The sequence below is a fragment of the Elephantulus edwardii genome, unplaced genomic scaffold (assembly GCF_000299155.1).
Source record: "Elephantulus edwardii isolate Elephantulus edwardi_28Jun2011 unplaced genomic scaffold, EleEdw1.0 scaffold00035, whole genome shotgun sequence".
NCBI classification, from domain to species: Eukaryota; Metazoa; Chordata; class Mammalia; order Macroscelidea; family Macroscelididae; genus Elephantulus; species Elephantulus edwardii.
In genome coordinates, this window is record NW_006399785.1 from 15,223,345 (window position 1) to 15,242,107 (window position 18,763).

The following is an 18,763-nucleotide window of genomic DNA, read 5'->3' on the forward strand; positions in this document are numbered from 1 at the left end:
TGAGTTCAGCTGTAGAGAAAGAATTTTTCCTTATTTCTCATTCCATTGCATGGTGTCTGCAACAGTAGAGGTGTTCAATAACTAGGTCCTGGTCGCACAATTTGATGGGTGGGGGGAGGAGTGAGTAAAGAAAAGAGGAAAAATCTGGTGTGAAGAACCATGTATATGAACTTTGTAAATAGACCAGTACAAAATAAAAAATAAATAGGTATTAGTCAAAGAAAAGTTGTTAATATTAACTAGTAAAATCTGTGGTCAATTCAAACAGATACACAAGAAGACATAATTGTTCAAATGGTTAAACAGTGAATGGTTGAATAAAAGGTTACTCATTTGAACCCATCCACCGAGTAAAGGGACAGTACAAGAGAAGATCCCCAATGAGATGGTTTGACTCAGTGACTGAGATAATGAGAGTAGGTGTATCAGAGCCAGCGAGGTTGGCTCAGGATAGACAAGGGCTTACAGCTGTTGTACAGGGTCGATATGAGTCACAAGTGACTCCATGGCACATAACAACAGCAAACACCTTGCACTCTTGTCTGAAGCAGTCGGATTCTGGAAGGTAGGTCATTTTTATTTAATTAACTATCAGGTGTGAGCTGTTTGGTCATTTTTATTTAATTAGAAATCAGTTCTGAGAATGAGAAGGGCAGGAGGGGCAAGCACGCCCTTTCTGGGCCCTGAGCCTGGAACGGTGATGTGGCTGGGGCTTCACCAGTCTCACTATGGCTGCCATTTTCAGCTATCAGAGTCTTTTGACTGTAATCTTGCTTCTTTTATGTACCTGTGCTTATATCTGATCCTTGACACCCAGCATCCTGCAGGAATACAACTGGATTGTTGGGCATATTTTGGAAGTGTGTCAGAATTGGTGAACGGAAGGTTCTTCATGTTGCTATATGCTATGTGGTGATGGCCTTCAGAATCCTGTTCATACAGTTGTTGTTGTTGTTGTTGTCATGTGCCGTCGAGTCTCTTGCGACTCATAATGACCCTATGTACAACAGCTTTAAACTCTGCTCTGTTCTGTGCCAATCTCATTGCCTCCGACACACTCATCCCAATTGCCCCAGTCACCGAATCAACCCATCTCCCAGAAGGCCTTCCCCTCCTGCGCCTGCCCTCCACCCTCCCAAGCATGATGTCCCTGATATAATTGCCTTCAGATTTCAACATGGGGGGGAAAAAAAACTTACCTGCAGAGAATAATGAACAGAATGGCTATCCTTTTTTCTCTGAATATTGAGTGATACACATTTCTAACTTCTGTACTTTTTTTATGCTATTGGACCAATGTTCTAGTTAAGTAATTAAGACAAGACGTGACCATTTAATATTAAAAAAATAAAAGCAAAAAACAAAAAAAAAATTCAAACAAAATCAAATCAGTTGTGGGCTAGAAGCCTCTTGCTTAAACCAATTAGAGCCCAGTGGGTGGGCCTTTGTGATTAAAATCTGGTTGGAAATGAAGACTGGTGTGAAGACTGATTTGCTATTAGATTTACAAACTAAATTGTCAGTTTGTTGTGTTTTGGGAGAACATTGTTCTACCTGCTACAGCACTTACCTGTCACTTTTCCATGTTGAGGTAACTTGTGAGTTACTGTGATGTGTGTCAAATGTCACTAGTGTTATACACGGTAGACAGTTTTTAGTAAACCTGCCAGATTAAAACAGACTAGGAAGCAGGACTGACCATCTGCTTCTTTAAAAATTAGGGGACCTTTGGTGGCCTAGTGTCAAGGAGCTGCAACTACAATCCCAGAGGCACACGGGTCAAATCCACCAGATGCTCTGCCGAGGAAGGGGGGACAATCTCCTCCTGTACCAGTCAGATCTGATTTGACTGTACACTCACACAAAAATAATGAAATAAAAAAAAAAATTGAACTTTATCTAGTTCAATTGCCTTCAAGTAGCAAACCCTATGAACAAAAGGCCTCAAGCTCCTCTACAACTATCGACATTTATCAAAGTTCATAGAGTTTTTGGAGGCATGTTGTTTAACAAGTGTATGCCACCCCTGCTTCCAAACTTCTTAGCCTACGGGTTTAAAATTAAGAAGGGAGTGTGTCAGGGTTATATTCTCTCTCCTTACCTATTCAATCTATACACTGAGCAAATTATTCGAGAACCTGGACTCTACAAAGAGGAATGTGGTATAAGCATTGGAGGGAGACTCATCAATAACCTATGTTATGCAGATGACACAACCTTGCCTGCTGAAAGTGAGGGAGACTTAAAGCACTTGTTGCAGGAGATCAAAGAAAATAGACTTCAATACGGATTGTGTCTTAATTTCAAGAACACAAAGATTCTTACTACTGAAGCAATAGGCAAAATCATGACGGATGAAGGAAAATATTGAAACAGTTAACAACTTCATCTTACTTGAATCCACAATTAACATTCACTGTACCAGCAGTCAGGAGACTAGAAGATGCATTGCACCATGGCTTGGAGAGGGTGAGGCTGGAGTGTTCTTAGGAAGCAAAGATGATAAGCTTTGCCTCACATACTTCGGGCACATTGCTAGGAGGGTCTCTCCCTTGGAGAGGGACATGATGCTTGGAAGAGTGCAGGGTCTCCAAAGAAGAAGAATATCCTCCACCAGATGGACTGACACTGTTACTGCCACCATTTGGCTCTAGTGGGTCAGGAAGTGTGACGTTGATACAGGACATAAAGGCATTCAGATCTGCTGTTCATAGGGTCACTATGAGTCATACTAAAGTCAATAGCACCTAACAACAATTGCACTGTGAAAGTCTGCAGTTAGGAACCTCTCCAAATTATTGAGGAATAATGATATCAATTTGAGGACTAGGGTGCATAATATTAAGGCCACAATCTTTCCTATCACTTGCTGTGTATCTGAGAGCTGACAATGAATAAGGATAATAAAAAATGTCTGCCTTTGAACTGTGATGCTGTAAAAGAGTGCTGAAAATCTCACAGAGAGTTCAAAGAACAAGCAAATATGTCTTTTAGAAGGTGCAGCCCGAGTACTCTTTGGAGGCAAAATGATGAGGCTTCCCCTCACATACTTTGGGCATGTTGCTAGGAGGGGGGATTCCTTGAAGACGGAGTGATGCTCAGAAAGATGGAGGGGTCAATGAAGGAAAGAAGGACCTTCGACCAGGTGGTGGATTGTAATTATGACTGTTGCAATGGGCTCTAATGTGCCAGGAAGTGTAAGGATGGCACAGGGTAGGGTCACTATAGGTCATGCTCGACTCCAAGGCAACTGTCAACCAAAGTAACCTAGCGACTTTGTGAGTGAAAGACCCAACTATGCAGGTCCATAAAGATTGTTGTTATTGTTGAGTGCCATCAAGTCAACTGACACTCCATACAACATACAACCCTGTGAACAGAAGATTGCAACCTTGCCTTATCCTACAACACCTTCACAGCCTCTGCCACGCTCAAGACCTTTGTTGTAATCAGTGTTAATCCACTTCATTTAGAGGGTTTCTCTCCTTCTCTGATCCTCCTCTCTTAAAAAAAAAAAAAAAAAAAAGGTGTTGTGTTTGGTTTTTTGGTTTGGTTTTTTTTTGTTGGTTCCCCCCCCCCCCAAAGACCTGCATTTTCTGACACAGGCTCAAATTGTAATGATGGGCTCAAGTCTATTAGTGATTGATGAAGATTCCAGGGTAGGGCCAGACTCAGAACCAAACCATGAGTCCCAATTGACTTACGGCACATAACGACATCTCTCAGAAGCATAGTGAGTACACTTCCTCCAAGACATATTTGATTTGGGAAACCCATTGGCTATTCGATACTCTTTGCCAAAGCAGCAGTTCAAAGACATCAATTGTTCTTCACATCTTCCCTGTTTATGGTCCAACTTTCAGATGGCTATAAAGCAATTGAAACAATCATGGCCTGAGTCAGGGGTACCTCAATCTTTAGAATGGTATCTTTGATCTTCAGTGTTTTAAAGAGCTCTTTGACAATTGTTGAAGACTCTCAGACCAGGTCTCCAGAATCTCTAGGCATGTCCATTTCCTCCTTAGTAAACAGTCCCTGCTCTACATAGCTTACAAATGGCATTGCTTGTCCCAGACTTTCAGGGCTGCAGGGATTAGCAAGTCTCCTTGCTCTTAAATTCTGCAGCAGCTCTGAATCTTGGAGTGGAGTCTCTCTTGTAGGTAACATCTACCTGTGATCTGGTGCCTGTCAGATGACTAGGAAAAGGACTAAATTGGCAAAACTTCATCTCTGGAAACCCCTGAGTCAAAATGCTGAAGGTATAGTCAGTAGCCCGTTCCCCACATGCTAATATCTTAAGAGTTGGCTATGTTGTAGATAAGACATCTGGGGCTCATCCTGACACATGCCTTTGAAATCTGTTAAATTATGTCAAGTTCCTCTAGAGATTAAGCCCTGACCCACAAATGAAATTACTTGACAATTTCAATCCAAAACACATCCCTGGAGACAGAATGTCACTCCACAGCTGCAATATAAGCAGTCAGAAGTCACTCCGCTTAATTATTATTTTTTGAAGGTGAAAGTAAAAGAAAGTTTTCTTAGAAATAATAAGTCTCAGAGAGGCAGCTGGGTCATTTTTCTGAAGGTAGAATAAAGAATGACCTCAACTTGAGTCTGGAACTTGGCATTTTCTGCAAAGTCTTCCCGAGCAAGTCACACACTTGGATCGTCTTCATTCCTTGGATTATTGAGAAAATCACTCAGATCAGAGGATGATTGTCGGTATTAATGGAGATAATTCCAGTAAATGACTCAACATGGTACCAGCCTAGAGAAGACGTTGGGCAAATATGAGTGCCCTTCTTCTATGCTGGGGAAACACGGGCTACTCTGCCCTGTCTTGACTTCTCTCTCTATGTCCTCATTCCCATTCTGGTGGTATCCAAAGTTGATCATGCTCTCTGAACCTGGTAGCCTTCTAGATTGCTGTTAGATGCCTGTGTGGCGTGGCCCCTGGCACCACTAGAATTTGTGATAAGTAAGAATAGAGTGTGCCAGACTGGAGTGCACACTTTAAAATGTTACACAAACATGAAGCAAGTTCTTGTTGAATGTACTATAGCATTTACTTCTATATCCATCATTTTAAATTGTTTTCCATAATGAAAATGAGTATGGTTCTTTACGCTGTATTTAAATAGAGCAGAAAAAGTTCCCCTAAATTTTCCATCCTGACAGAATTACTGTTAATAATCTCAGTATTTTTCTCTAGTTTGAATGGTATGCGTGTGTTTCTTAATTGTGATGTTATGATATATAAAAGTAAGATAGCGATTTTTAATACCGCCTGTTTTTCTTTCATTAGACCATATACAGAAAGAATTCTGAACTGAAAAAAAATCATACTGATAAAAGAATAGGACACCTAAAGTATGACTTCTTAAAAATAGTGATAATTAAGTATATAATGATAACCAGAGGAAGTTACTTTTGTTTATATCCTACAGCGTTTCTCATTCATTTTAATGTGGCTGAAATAATGGCATCTGTACTGATAATTAAGCATAAAGAACTTGCATTTCTTCATAATTCCTAAATAGAAGAAAAAATAAAGAATGGCTTAATGACAGAATATATCTACCAGTGGGTATCTCAGTTCTCTCTAAAAACTCTGCCTATTCTGTATAAATTCTAAAGAAATTATTATTTGAGTTTTATAAAGTGACATTGAAAATGGGTCAAATGTCACCCTCTGCAGTTCTCATCTTACGTACAACTGGGTGTCGTCTTTGTCGTTTTTATTTTTTTCATTCCCTCAGTAGTGTTTTAAATATTCCAACATTTTTGCAATTATTGGCAAGTGTTTTAATGGAAGAGCTAAAATTACGGCTTCACATGGTCATCAATTATTGATAAGGAGTCTACCTGAACTGTGAATCAAGGTTGCTGAAAGCACACGCCCTTGGAAGTCAGAAAAAGAGAAGAGGAATTAATGATAGTGTATCATTTTCATTAGGACCAAGGCAGACATATGAGTCTGCATCACATGGAATGGATTCCTGAACACGGAATGGATTCCTGAGTTTAAATGCAAAATGAGTGAGGACAGATACAAAAGTAGAAGGAAATGGAAAGAATCTGTTCTTAAAAACAAAGTATTTGAATTTGGTAAATAAACTAATAGAAAATTATTAAAAAAATAATTGTAGAAAATAAAAAGAACACACAGACATACAAAATAGACTCAGGCTCTGCCTTTCACATTCTTAATATCTTACTTTTAATCCATTCTTGTTATCATAAAATATATTGTCAAACTCTTCCTCCCTTAACCCTCTGTCAGTAGATGATCATTTGAGCCCTAGCGATGTGTCCTATCTCCATACCTTTCCAACCTGTATGCAGAGCAGATTATCCGGGAGGCTGGGCTCTATGAGGAGAAATATGGTGTCATGATTGGTGGAAGATCTATCAACAATCTGCATTATGCAGATTACACAACCCTGCTTGCTAAAGCTGAGGAGGACCTGAAGCCCTTGCTGCAGAAGGTCAAGGACTGCAGCCTTCAGTATGGATTGAGGCTCAATATCAAGAAGACAAAGCTTCTCACCACTGGACCAATTGGCAGCATCAGGATGGATGGTGAAGAGATTGAAATTGTTACCAACTTTAGTCTGCTTGGCTCCACAGTCAACACTCTTGACAGCAGCAGCCAAGAAATTTAAAGACATATTGACATGAGAAAGTCTGCTGTTAGGGACCTCTCCAAAGTGCATCTGATACAGGCCATGGTCTTCGCAATCACTTGTTATGCGTCAGAGAGTTGGACAATGATTAGGGTAGATAGACAGAGAATTGATGCCTTTGAGCTGTGGTGCTGGAGAAGAGTACTGAATATTCCACGGACTGTTAAGAACACAAACAAGTTCATCTTGGAGAGAATTAAACTGTGTGGCTTCTTGGAGGCAAGGATTCTGAGGCTTTATCTAACATACTTTGGACATGTTGTAAGGAGGGACCTGTCCTTGGAGAAGGACATCATGCTTAGAAGGATGGAGGGACAGCAGAGGAGAGAAAGGCCCTCTATGAGGTGGATTGATTTAGTGACTGGGGTAAACAGAATGGGTGTATCAGAGACAGTGCAATTGGCACAGGACAGAGCAGAGTTTAGGGCTGTTGTACATAGGGTGGCTTTGAGTTGCAAGCAACATGACAGCACATAACAACAACAACAACAACATATCTGAAATTACCTTAAATGCAAAAGGTGCATCAGAGGGACACAAAATATAGGTGTATATTATTTTTTTCCCTGAATTAAATAATTTTACAACTATAACTCCATTAAATTATGCTCGGACATTCAGCATTCAGTACTACAGAATAAAAACAAGGAGACTGCCTGGCTTTTGTTTTTTCCTTAGTATGCCTGTAAGATTTCTGGGTCTTTGTCTTTGGATCAGGTACTTTCCACCAAAGTGATTCTGCATCAGGAAATGTAGTGTGGCCATAAAAAGGCCTGGAGTACTGAAGCATGCTGCAATAGTGATCAACCTCGAACGCATTATGCTAAGTGAGAGAAGCCAGATGCAAAAGGTCACATATTGTATGATTCTATTTACATAAAATATCCAGAATACGAAAATCTATACAAACCAAAAACAGACTGGTAGTTGCCAGGGGCTACAGGGAGGAATAAGTGGGGTGGGAGCACCTCCCTACATAATAGGGATAGTTTCCTTTTGGGGTGAAGAAAATGTTCTGACACTTGATAGCAGTGATGGTTACACAGTATTGAAAATGTATAAAATGCCACTGACTCGTTCAATTTTAAATGGTTCATTTTATGCTATGTGACTCCAACCTCAATAAAATAAAAGGAATTTATTCTCTAAACATCGTAGCACAAGTGTGTAAAGATGAGAATAGTCACCACATCATTGTCTGTGGAAGGATAAAAAAATTAATATGTATTATTTGTAGAACAACTTACAGTGCATCTGCAATATGTACCTCTGTAGAAGTCTCAAATATTGAAATACAGCTTGATGTCTTGGCAAGGAGCTACAGTCCTAACATACAATACAGAACTGTATTTACCAGGGAAGTGTTTTTGTTTAAAAAAATTAAAATGCCTGTGATGTTCTAGCACATAGAAAATTTAAAAGATCAAGCAGTAGACTGCATACATTCCTACCCATGGAGAATAGGATCAACGAGGCAAGGAGAGACTTTCAGTATTTACAGTATAGCCTTCTGAGCTGTTAGAATGTTTTACAATGATTATAACTAAAAAGATAAATAATTGTAATTGCATATCTCAGTAATTTTTTTTCTTTATTTTGTTTGGAGGGCTTCTTATTGTTACAAATGATGACATTTGGAACTTAAAAAAACAATTGTAAATTTATCAATTGATAGATACAAATAATTTTAAAACTAAGACATTTTCTTGAATCATACTTTTTATGCATTCTCTATTTGTCCTCTTTAAAGTAAAGCCCTTTTAATTCTTTGGTTAAATTTCCTCTTTCATTATTATCAAACATATTCTCTCTCATCATTTAAACCTATGTTCTGAATCTCTTAGAAAAGCACTAAGAACATTCCCTTACAACATGGATCTAATTTTTAATGCTCTCAATTATGGCTAACACTGAAAAGAAGGGGGTCTCAGAAGACTTAACTCTGTCCATGTGACACCTGTACCCTAGACCAAGAGGCTGTGTGAAGAGACCAGGGAACACTACATGGTTTGAAAACAAGGAAGGTATATACATCAGGGCTGTATACGTTTTCCATACCTATTCAATCTGTATGCTGAACAAATCATTCAAGAAGCTGAACTTGGATTGTAGGAAGATTCCTCAACAACCTGCAATATTCAAATGACGAACCCTCACTTGCTGGAAGTTAGGGGGACTTGAAATGCTTCTTGCAGAAGATCGAGGACTACAGCCTTCAATAATGATTATATCTCAACATTAAGAAAACAAATATCCTCATCACTGGGCCAACAGGCAACATATGAATAGACAGACAAGATATAATTTGTAAGTGATTTCGTATACATTTCTGGAAACAGCAGTCAAGAAATTGAAAGACAAATTACAGTGGTGTGACTGAACTCTATAAAATACTGAAGAGTAATGTTGTCAATTTAAAGACTAATGTGTGCTGGCTGTAAGCTATGGTCATCTCACTGCTTGCTGTGTATCTGAAAGTTGGACAATGACAAAGGAGGAAAGAAGAAGAATCTATGCCTTTGAAGTGTGACTTTGGAAAAGAATACCAAGCATTCCATGGGCAGTCAAGAGAACAAACTGGTCTGGCTTGGACAAAATAAATCTAGGGTGCTCCTGGGGCCTAAGGATGGTGAAGCTCTATCTCACAAATTTTCGGCATGTTGTTAGGAGGGGCACTTGGAAAAAGAAATCACGATTGGAAAGGTGGAGGACAAGTATAAGAGAGAAATGACGACAACAAATGGATTCACAGGGTTGCTGTACTAATAGGCTTGGTGTGTCGGAGATGCTGAGAATGACATAGAATATGGCAAGGTTCAAAATCTCTGTTCATAGGATCATTGGGAGTCACAGTCAACTCGAGGGTACATTAAAACAACAATAATGCCTGCAGTATTTCTTAATGCTAACAATAACCTATACATAACAATAACAAAAACAATAACCAGAACATTTAATTGTGCTAATGCGAAACCTATACTTGGACCAAGAGGCAGTAGTCAGAACAGAGCAGGGTAACACTGCATGGTTCAAAATTGGGAAGGGTGTACGCCAGGGATGCATCCTGTCTCCATACCTTTTCAACATGTATGCAGAGCAGATTATCCAAGAGGCTGGGCTCTATGAGGAGAATTGTGGCATCAGGATTGGTGGAAGATCTATTAACAATCTGCATTATGCAGATGACACAACCCTGCTTGCTGAAACTGAGGAGGACCTCATGCACTTGCTGCGAAGGGTCAGGGACTGCAGCCTTCAGTATGAACTGAGACTCAATGTCAAGAAGACAAAAATTCTCACGACAGGACGAATTGGCAGCATCAGGATGGATGGCGAAGAGATTGAGATTGTTCACAGCTTCAGTCTCCTCGGCTCCACAGTCAACACTCTTGGCACCAGCAGTCAGGAAATCAAAAAGCGTATCGCGATGGGAAAGTCTGCTGTTAGGGACCTCTCTAAGGTACTCAGGAGCAACAGTGTCTCTCTGGAGACTAAGGTGCGTCTGATACAGGCCATGGTATTTGCAATCGCTTGTTATGCATCAGAGAGTTGGACAATGACTAGGGAGGACAGAAGGAGAGTGGATGCTTTTGAGCTGTGGTGCTGGAGAAGGGTACTGAATGTACCATGGACTGCCAGGAAAACAAACAGATTCATCTTGGAGAGGATTAAACCAAGCTACTCCTTGGAGGCAAAGATTCTGGGGCTTCGTCTGACATACTTTGGACATGTTGCCAGGAGGGACGGTTCCTTGGCGAGGGACATCATGCTTGGGAGGGTGGAGGGACAGCGCAGGAGGGGAAGACCCTCTATGAGATGGATTGATTCGGTGACTGGGGTAATCGGGATGGGTGTGTCAGAGGCCATGCTGTTGGCGCAGGATAGAGCAGGGTTTAGGGCTGTTATGCATAGGGTCGCTATGAGTCGCAAACGACTTGACAGCACATAAGAACAACAACAATAACAACTTGCCATTTTCCTTTGAATGTCATAGAAATCCCTCCATTCCACATCCAATTTCTTTTCACGTTATACTCTTCTTTCTTTATGGTATTTGGCTCCTGTTTCCAAGAGACTGTAATCCTTTGCATTTTGTTGTTGTTTTTATTGTTATGTGACATTGAGTCACCTACAACACATATCAACCCTATGTACAATAGCTCTGAAGTCTGCCTGTCCTGAGCCAGTCTCACTGACTCTGACAAACCTATGCCCATTGCCCTAGTCATTGAATTAATTCATCTCATCCATGGTCTTCCTCTCTTGCTCTGTCCCTCCACCCTTCTGAGCATGATGTCCTTCTCCAAAAATTGGTCCCTCCTGTCCACATGCCTAAAATATCTGAGAAAGAGCTTCAAAATCCTAGCCTCCAAAGAGAAACTTGGTTTCACCCTTTCCAAGACAGATCTATTTGTTTTCTTGGTGATCTATGGTATGTTCAAGAATCTTCTCAAGCACCACAAATCAAAGACATCAATTCTTTTATCACCCTTAGTATTTAACCAGCTCTCTAATGTTTAACAAGTAATTGTGAAGATCATGGCCTAGATCAGGCACACCTTAGTCTCTAGACTGACATTGTTGTTTCTCAGTATTCTGGAAAGGTCCCTGACAGCAGATTTACCTAATGTAATTTGTCTTTTGACTTCCTGACAGCTAGTGCCAAGAGTATTGATTGTGGAGCCAAACAAGCTGTAATTGTTAACCTCAATCTCTTTTACATCCATTATGGTGCTGTCAATTGGCCCAGGAGTGAGAAGCTTTGACTTCTTGATGTTGCGCTTTAATCTATATTGAAGACTGCAATCCTTGACCTTCTGCAGCAACTGCTTCAGGTCCTCCTCACTTTCAGCAAGCAAAGTTGTGCCATTTCCATAATGTAGGTTGACTCATAATGATAAGTCTTCCTTATACCACATTCCTCCTCATAAAGCCCAGCCTCCAGAATTATGTTGTGCATGTAGATTGACAAGGTGTGAAGAAAGAATGCATCCCTGAAGCACTCCCTTCCTGATTTTGAACCATGCAGGGTCTTCCTGCTCTGTAGTGAGAACTGCTTCCTGGCCCCAATAACGATTTCACAAACACACAATCAAATGTTCTGGGATTCCCATTTTCCTCAAGATTAGACACAATTCGTCATCAACACAGTTAAATATTTTTGTGTAGTCAATGAAACACAGATAGATACTCTGATACTCTTTGTTTTCTGCCAAGATCCAACAGACATTGACAATAATGTCTCAAGTGCCATGGCTCCTTCTAAACCCAGTTTTATTTCTGGTAGTTCTCTGACAATGCACTGTTTCAGTCATTTCTGGATGATCTTCAGCAGGATTTTGCTTGTGTGTGATATGAGTGATTGTATACAATAATTTCCACACTTTGTTGGGTCACCTTTTTTCAGAATGGGACATTTTGATCTACTATGCTAGAGATGAAAAAAGGCCATTTCTAGATCCATCTTGAAATACAATGTTGTGAGTGACAGAATAGTATTCATACACATACAAGGAAGACTTGTTAATAATACTATCATTCAAATTTATGCACCAACAACCAGGGCCAAAGAGGAGGAAATAGATTATTTCTACCAACTTTTGCAGTCAGAAATCGATCGAACATGCTACCAAGATGCATTGATAATAATGGGTGACTGGAATGCAAAAGTTGGGAACCAGGAAGAAGGATCAATATTAGGAAAAGAATGGACTTGGTGACAGAAATGAGGCTGAGGATAGAATGATAGAATGCTGCATAATGAATGCAAATACCTTTTATCAGAAACATAAACATAAACTATATACATAGATTTCACCTGATTACGCACAGGAATCAGAATAAGTACATCTGTGGAAGGAATCACTGGAGAAGTTCAATGTCAGCAGTGAAAATTAGGACAGGTGCTGATTGTGAAAGAGATCATCAAACTACACATGTGCCAGTTCAAATGAAAGCTAAAGAAGGTAAACTCAAATCCACCAGAATAAAAATTTGGCCTTGAGTCCATCCCCCCTGAACATAAAAACCAACTCAGGAACAGACTTGAGGCCTTGAACGAAGACCAGATGAACCTGTGAGAAGATATGAAGGGTATCATCCACAAAGAATGCAAAAAGTCATTACAAAAACAGAAGAAGAAGAAAAGACCAAAATGGTTGTCTGAGAGACTGAATATTGCATTAGAACACTGAGAAGCAGAAGGAAAGGGAAGAAACTAAGAAGTTAAAGAGTTGAATAGAAGATTTCAAAGGATAGTTTGGGAAGACAAAGCAAATATTATAATAAAATATGCAAAGATCTGGAATCTGAAAATCAAAAGTGTCATACTCACTCTGCATTTCTTAAGCTGAAGGAACTAAGGAAAAAAATTCAAGCCGTAAGTTGCAATACTTAAGGAGGCTATGGGTAGAATAGTGAATGATCCAGGAAGTATTAAAAGAAAATGGAAGGAGTATACAGAGTCACTGTACCAAAAAGATTTGGCTGACACAGAAGAATTCCAAAAACCAATATATGATCAAGAGGCAATGGTGATAAAGGAGGAAGTTCAAGATGTTCTAAAGGAGTTGGCAAAAAATAAAGCTCCAGGAATTGATGGTATACCAATTGACATAATTCGATAAATAGATGGTGCCCTGGGTGTGCTCACCAGGTTGTGTCAAGAAATCTAGAGGACAACTACCTGGACAACTGACTGAAAAAGATCCATATTTATTCCCATTCCCTTGCAGTTTAGCTGCCTTAGAAAATGTCAATTTGTGCAACTGATGTTTGTAAGTAATTGACTCTTCTGGGGTTTTGTGATAATTTTTGCTAATTTTGGAGGAAGAAACAAGAACATTTCAAGATCTATCCTGAAGTACAATGCTGTGTGAAAGACAGGATGATAATATACATACACACAGAATGAAGACCTGTTAAAACAATGATTATTCAAATATTTACATAAACCACTGAAGTAAAAAATGATGAAATTGAGGCCTTCTACCAACTTCTGCAATCTAAAATATATCCAACATGCAATCAAGTAATAGTAATTTGTGACAGGAATGAAAAAGTTGGGAACAAAGAAGGAGGTTGGAAATTACAGACTTGGTGACAGAAAATAGGCTGTAGATAGACAGATTTTTTTTTTTACAATCAGTTTTTTTTTATTCATTGAAAATACCTTTTTCAATAAAGCCTAAAAGATGACCATCCACATAGACTTCACCTAATGGACTGCACAGAAATTAGATTAACTACATCTGTGAATAAAAGTCAGTTGTTGTTGTTGATTGTCTCCAAGTCGAGCATGACTCATAGTGACCCTATAAACAAAAGGTCTGAAGCCCCTCTACAACTATCAACATTTATCAAAGTTAATAGAATTTCCAGAGGCATGCTGTTTAGGATTTTACAGTGTTTTATTGTTGTTATGTGCTGTTGAGTCATCTGTAATGTATAGTGATGCTATGTAGAGCAGCTCTGAACCCTTCCCTGGCCTGAGCCAGTCTCACTAATTCTGACATATCAGCAGAGAATCTCAGCGTCAGCAGTTAAAACAAGGCAGCTGGCTGTACTTTTGTGTGAGTTAAAATGGAAAGTGAAGAAAATGAAAAACAAGTCCACAAAAACCAAAATACCACCTTAAGCATTTTATATCTGATTTTAAAAAACCATGTCAAGAATAGATTTAATGCATTGAACATTAATGATAGACCAGATGAACTGTGGGATGATGGTATCTAACAACATCACCATCATGATATGTTGCCAAGTCCACAATACAGAGCTCTGGTGATACAATGGTTAACCACTCAACTGTTAACCAAAAGGATATTAGTTGGAACCACCCAAGGGTCTGTGGAAGAAAGTCTTTATGACCTACTTCCATAAAGATACCAGCCAAGAAAATCCAATGTGGCAGGTCCACTCTGTCGCATGGGATCACTATAAATTGGATAGACGTCAAATACTTAGCAACTACAGTGAGATGATAACGAAGTGACTCCCACAGTGAGCTCTAGGGTTTCAGGAAGCATGAGGATGGCATAGGATAGGAAGCCTATGGACCGTACTTGACTCGAAGGCAAGTAACAACTGTTTCTCCACTTTCTTAACGCCACAGCTCAAAGGCATTAACACTTCTGTCACCCTATTCATTGTCCAGCTCTCTGACACAGAGCAAGTGATCAGAAATCTTCAGGAGAAACAGTAGGCAAGGTGATACTGGAAGCCAAAATAGGGTTTACACTAGAGCTGAGGTTAAAGAACAGGAACTCACCAGGTGAGTAAGAAAAGAAAAGACATTCTGGGAGAGGTGTACACTTCATTTCAGTAGGACCTGAAGGGAAGAAGTAGATTAGGAAGACACTCCACAGAGGAACTGACAGCGGGTTGCCGAGCTGATGATTTCAGTTAATTCTCCAGATAAACAGGCTCTAGTGAAGCTTTTTAAATAAGAATCTGACAGGATCAGATTTGTCTTTTAAAACAATGAGCTGAACAAGACTCTTAAAATGAAATCTCTTTCAAATAACTTCCTGGATGGTAACAGTCACAAGGAAAACATGTAAAACAATAAAGAAAGAAAAAAGAAGAAGAAGAAGGTAATAAACTGGAGAGAAATCCAGTGTCTGAGGTACATGGCAATAGTGATATTCAGTTCTGTCCAGAGGTTATTCCATGTGGACCAGTGTGGCCAGATAGTATTAAAGATAATGATGATATTTGTGTAAAATAAATCTGGTTTTCAATTTTGACATCATATTCCAAAGAGTCATAAACAAATAAAAAGAAGCATGAATGTGTCTGTAGACAGAATCTATCCAACAAGCCATCAGTTTGTGATTTGAGCTGTGTAACAGCCCTAGTTGCATAATGCATTACAAATTGGGCTAAAAAATGCAATAGTTCAAACCCTCCAATCACTCCACAAGAGAAAGATAGATAGTCTCCACGTCCTAAAGATTTACAGCCTCGGAAACCCAATGGAGGGTTACCAGGAGTCAGAATCAACTTGATGGCAGTGGGTAGAGTGTTCTAGCCTGGAAATGGGAAGATCAGTTAAGACTGCAGTTCATAGAAACAAGAGTCAAAATCATGGTCAGTGAAAAATGAGGTGTAGATGGATGATTGTGAGAACTAATACAATTTTTTAAAAAGAAAAAAAAAGCACCAGGTGGTGGGCGGAGCAATCTGACCAGGTACTGGGACTCTGGTCTAGAATTTTGTTCCTAGTGTCATTGTGGGAAGAAGCTGCACTGTAGTCCTGAAGGCCTGTGGTTCGAGGCCACTAACTGTTCTGAAGGAAGGAAGATGGGCAGTTTCCTCCTGTGTGATTAATTGCCTCTGAAAACCCACCAGAGGATCGGCTTCAGGCCGGTTCCTACTCGCTGATACACAACAATAGTGTCATTGTCGTAAGTCCCTGAGGGTGCAAATGGTTTACGTTTGAGTACTAGTTGATGCTGTGAACCTAACTTAGTGATCTGCTTCCGTATCTCACAACCAAGGTGGGCCAGGGAGCTCAGTTCTGTTGCGGAAGGCGTGAGCTTGCCCTGTGTCTGAATCAATGTCAGCGGGTCATGGTGATTAAGAATGCAGGTTTTAATGTTTCTAAAGCATCAAAGAGACTTTGAAACAGCCAGTTCTCAAAGGCAAGTCCCAGATACCATCTGGAATCAGCCTTCGCAGAGCCTTCCTAATCCAAATCAGAGCCTAGTACCTCCAGTTTGGGTTCAGAACCAAGCTTGAGAAGGAACGTCAATGTTCTCATTGCCAGTTACGTAATTCTTTTTTTTCTCGGCTCCAGCCTCTTCAATATTCAGTTAATGTTCACTGTCATAAAGAATGAAATGGTTGGTGTCCTCTCCCTAACTGCGCTGTCTCTCTGATTTAAGTACTCTTCACCTGTGAATGTCCTTGGATACTTGTGAATGGTATTCTGTCCTATGAAAAGCATTAAATTAAAGGCCACTTTGGTCTTATGTTTAAGTCATTTTGAACGGTGCTAAAGATTGCTACTCTCTTCAGAGGTACAGTAAACTTCCCCTCAAATGTCAACTCCTTCCTGCAAGGTGCCCTGATTCATCCCTTTAATATTCATCCCAAATGAAGTCTTGGGAACACCAATCCCTTTCTCTCTATTCCAGCAATTCTATGCAGCTCTACATAAGGCCAAGATTCCTAATCTGTGAAAATCTTCATCATCTCTTACCTCCTAATACATTTGCACTCTTGCAAATAGCCAAAGTAAGTGAGATGTGGTGGTGTTCACTATAGAATTGGAACTAACCCGAGGCTGACCCTCCAGCACGTCTTCAGAGGAAGTCAGTCACGGGAGTTGATTATTAATCTTTCTTCTGCACAGCCACTGGTATATTTGAACTGCATAACTTTGTGTTAACAATGCAATTCCTTACCATTAAGCCCAAATTTGTTGTTGGGTACCATCAAGTCAGAACTGACCCATAACTGATTCTCCAGCAGGTTTTAATAGGATCATAATCACAGGAGAGGAGATAGTTCATCCTTCTCCCACAGAGCAGCTGGGGGTTCTAATAGCATGTCTTCAGGACTGCAATTCAGATTCTTTCCACTAGACCAACAGAGCTTCCAAAGTAGTCTTCTTAAAATATAGACTATGTTGTGATCCAAAATAATATTGCTCAGTCACTTTCTTTTTCATTTGAAATAAAATCTAAACTCCTTAAAATTATTTCCTACGCTTTGGATTCTGTGATTCTGTCTACTCTCTTCTAATCTTAGCTTTTGATTCTATTCCAGCCATAATGACCTTCTCACAAACCTTCAGATACTACCAAAAAGTTCTTTGACCTTATTTCTTCTACCTAGAATGTTTTTCTCCAGAATTTCCATATAGCTAGATTTTTCTCTTCCTTCTGGTCTTAGAGTAAATGTCACCAGCTCAGATAGGTTATCCCTGACAATTTCAGTGCTCTCTCAGGTCAACCTCTCTGCACATCTAGATGGCATACTTCATAGATGCAGTGACCCTTGAAGATCTCTGACTTCTAGGAAGAAACTTGTCCAAGGACCCTAGTTATTGCCCTCTGAAATTGATTCACACTTGTGCACTGAGGTCACACACACTCCAGTGTGCTCCCAGAAGACATTTGAACATGGCAGGTGCAATAGGGAAGCTATAGATCACCTCTCATCAGTGACTGTGGCTAAAGGACTCTTATCAACTGTAAAGAAATATTCTTAGACTCAACTGTATCTGAGGCTTTCCTCTACCCAACTACCATGGACTTATTTGTGTTTATGAAAGGTATGTTGTTGCCACTGCTTCTGGGGTAAGATGGTATCTTTTTGTAGTTTTGATTTGCATCTCTCGTATTGCCAGTGATTTTGAGCATTTTTTCATGTGTCTGTTTTCCATCTGAATGTAAATAATAAATGTTAGAGAGGATGTGGCAATATAGAATTTCTTATACATTGTTGGTGGGATTGTAAAATGGTACAAGCACTTTGGAAGGCAGTTTGGAACTTCCTTAAAAAGCTGAACATAGAAATTCCATATGACCCAGCTATTCAATTACTTGGAATATATCCCGAGAAAATGAAAACTGAGTTACAAACGGAGATGTGTTCATCAATGTTCATACCAGCGTTATTCACCATAGCAAGAACATGGAATCAGCCCAAATGTCCAATCACAAACAAATGGACTGAGAAATTATGGTAGATTCACATGATAAAATACTATGCAGCATTAAGGAGTAATGTTTTTGTAAATTACTACCTAACTTGAGAGAGACTAGAGAGCATTATGCTGAATGAACTAACTCAGTTCCATAAGGACAAATACTGTATAAGACCATTACTGTAGAATGTGAATGAGAATCCAAGGGGGGGGGAAGGTGGGAGCATAGGGGTAATGATGGGTGGGGTGGGGTCTTAATTATATGGTAGCACAATTTGGTGGGTCAAGGGAGGGGTGAGTAAAGGAAAAGAGAAAAATACAGTGTGAAAAACATTATATACAAATTTTGTATGTAAACCAGTACATTGTTGATAACATGTGCTGTCAATTCGCTTGCTACTCATAGTGAGCCTATGCA

At 39.7% G+C, this 18,763-nt stretch overlaps 1 pseudogene; it reads left to right on the top strand.

The window, feature by feature from the left end:
- Positions 1-728: 728 nt before the first annotated feature.
- LOC102864678 overlaps positions 729-18,763 on the top strand; it is a 108,690-nt pseudogene continuing 90,655 nt past the window's right edge.